Source organism: Geospiza fortis, unplaced genomic scaffold (genome assembly GCF_000277835.1).
Source record: "Geospiza fortis unplaced genomic scaffold, GeoFor_1.0 scaffold131, whole genome shotgun sequence".
NCBI classification, from domain to species: Eukaryota; Metazoa; Chordata; class Aves; order Passeriformes; family Thraupidae; genus Geospiza; species Geospiza fortis.
Genome location: NW_005054391.1, coordinates 394,800 through 397,991, shown reverse-complemented (window position 1 = coordinate 397,991; position 3,192 = coordinate 394,800).

Here is a 3,192-nt window from a genome sequence, read left to right as displayed (position 1 = left end):
TTGCCAGTTGTGCCGACTCAGCCCCGCCGCAGTGAGGCTGGGCTCTCACAGAGGGCTTCTTTCGAAATACCAGCCTTGGCCTTCGTAGGCTGGCGGTGCTTAGATAAAAAAAAACGGGTCGTAAAATTCGTCTGTACTTGTTAGACTTGGTAGACGCCCGCACACGGGTGTCTTTTATCCTGGTCATTCATCATTACTCTGGTAGCTGCACACACCCTCACACCCTCTTCACACTCCTCTGTCTGGCATTCAGAGCTTGTCCCCTGTATACAGCAGTTCATGCTTAAGGGGAGAATGTGTAAAATAAAAATTGTGAAGAGAACCTAGCATCCAACGAGGCTCAGACCACGAGCAACGTGGAGACAGATTACTACACTGGAATTACAAAATTCCTGGTGGCAGCAGGAGAACAATGCCTCGTTTACTAATAAAAGAACGTGGCCAGGCGCGGAGATGGGCTTTCTCGGAGCCACCAAGGAACACCGAAGGGTGATCATGGCTCTGTAGATACCATCAATCAAGATAACCGAAGTTGAAGTCAAGGAACATATAGCTGAATACACGACTTGACATGACATGATCAGCGCTTGGTACTACTCAGCAAAAACAGCAATTGTCCAGCCCTGCACAGTGAAAGAAATCTTCGTACATATGCAGGGTTACAAAAGAAATCGGGGCACCTCTGCCTCAGGCATAACAAAACTGTATAAAAAAGCAGCATTCGTGAACAGAGGGGAATCGGATGTGATGGAGGTTGGATCCAGGTTCACCTAGCACCGAACCCGGGCTCAATGCTGTCTCTTTGGCTATGGGTTTTGAGGACCATATTTTGGTCGCGAAAATAAAATCTTTCGCATTTATTAATTTAGATTTCTGGCTGATCATTTATGTAATATATGTTAGAAATAATTCATACTATCAAAGAATGTATTTTATAAAGATTGTGAAATCCAAACGAGTCTCTGACCACAAGCAGCCTGAGAGGCGGATGTTTATTCAAACTCCGAAATAAATTCCTGGAGTCGGCCAGATAACGATCGGCTTTCGACTGATCATTTATAACAATTCATAACACCCCTAAGAGACAAAAAACATGAATCTGCAGCTAATTTCCTGAGTTTTGTCAATGGAAGGTGTGGGAATGGATTCCTGAGGGTGCCTCTCCCAGAGCTTCTGGAGCTGGAGCTGGTGTTGTTCGGGGATAGTTGGGATTTCTGCTGCCCATTTTCGTTCAGCACTGAGGCCGCGCTGTGCCCGTGCTTCCCAGAGGGGTGCCATGCAGAGCTACCGAAAGCACAACTTGTGCTTAGTTATTTCCTGGCTTTAAAGATCCCACTGAAAAGACAGCTTTTGCTTTAATAACTGTTTTCTGCCAGGACGAAAAAAATGTAAGAGTTGTTTAGTTTTTTGTAGTATTTGTCCTTGCTGAGAGCTCTGTCCCTGCTTAGAGGAGGGTCCAACTAGCAGTAAGGAGATTGAAAATGGAGGTGAGAATTTGAAATGAAAGTGAGAGAAGATGAACACCATACAAATTTTAATTCTAAACATTTCAAGGAGGAGGAGGGGCATGGTTCAGGAGGCTTCTTTGCTAAACTTTATGAAGTATTTAGAAAATATTTGAGTATTTTCAATGAAAAAATCTTTGCTTTAAAAAATATGGGAAAGATCCAGAAAAGTAGATGTTGCCATCCATTATACTTTCTGCCACTTGTATTACATACCTTTGTACTGATGATTCAGTCCTTCTCCAATCCATTTCTTTATCAAAGCAGGGTTTCCAAAGTGTTAACAAGAAACTTTGTGATCCCTAAAGCCCACATATCACAAACAATACCAAAGTTCACTACACTATGAAGATAAATATATTCCACGTGTAGATACAAGCTGAACTATTGTTCCTGTAATAATTTAGCATATTACCTGAAAAAGATAGTTTTAATTTGTTCCATTTCTGAAATTAGGATTCCCTAGATGAAAGAAAAAAAAGCCATGAAATGTATAACGGGGGGGGGGGGGGTTATGCTGAAAATGTTCTGTATTCAGCAAGAGATGTTCAGTGTTGGCAATAATAGCATTTTATTCACATCTGAAATACTTAGGGACAGGATGCTAAATTAGTAAAAGAAGACAACACTTCCAACTCTATACTTCAAATTCTTTGTAGGTTTTTGCCTCGTTTTTTGGGATAATATGGAAATAATATTTCTATTAGTTTTTAAAAGAGGTGTTCAAAATTAAATGGGATGTTCTTTAGAGAATAATTTGTTCATGGAGAAAAAATATCACTTATTAGAAAATATTATCGCTCATTTAAGGAGTCATCCTCACAGTGCCTAGCAGTGTTCTACAACACAATCAAGTATCATCCTTCCTAAACCACACAAATTTCCAAAGGAAAATTTCTGAAAGGAAATTGGAGGAATTGACAAAATCAAGCATTTTACGTTGGATTTACAAATAAAAAATGCATGCCTGCGGTTACGTGAACTTCCTATAAAAAAAAAAAAAGTATGAACTACCTGTCCTGAATAACTTTTAATGACCATCTCTGCTTTTTCTGGAGCAGTAGTGATGAACTTCATCCTTGCTTCTGGTGTGACTGCTCTTTTTAGAGGTGTATCAATGCTCCAGTACACTTCTTTTCTGCCTCATAAGTCAGCATGGATTTCTAAATCATGGAGGACTTTTCAGGACTGATGAAACACTTGTATGAAGACACTCAGAAAGTCTCATGTGTAATGCACAGTGCATTTATAGTTGCTGCTTGTTGATATACTGTTTGGTTTCTAATTAAATTGAATTTTTACTTCTGAAAGGGAGAGGAGAGCTGCAGTGCATTGGCCATGTCTAGTGGGCCTGGAATATACAAAGGGCATAAAGAGAGCAACGTCTGTGTGTCTGAGCAACTTCTGAGCAACTGTGCAATGTCTGTGTGTCTGTACTGGAGCGTAAAGCTGTCATTAGCTCAGTCCTTGCCAAGACCTTGGAGTACAAGCAGCACCAAGAGGCTCGGGTGCTGCCCGGCTGCTTTGCAGCCACATTGTCCTGCCAGCACATGGTCCTGCTCCTCCCTCCTCGTGGTCTCAGCTTATGATCTATTTCCAGCTACCTGCAGCTGGAGAAGTGTGTCCGTCATTCCAGGTACCTGCGAGAGCTGTATGAAACAAACCAGGAGCAATGTGGGATTGTATT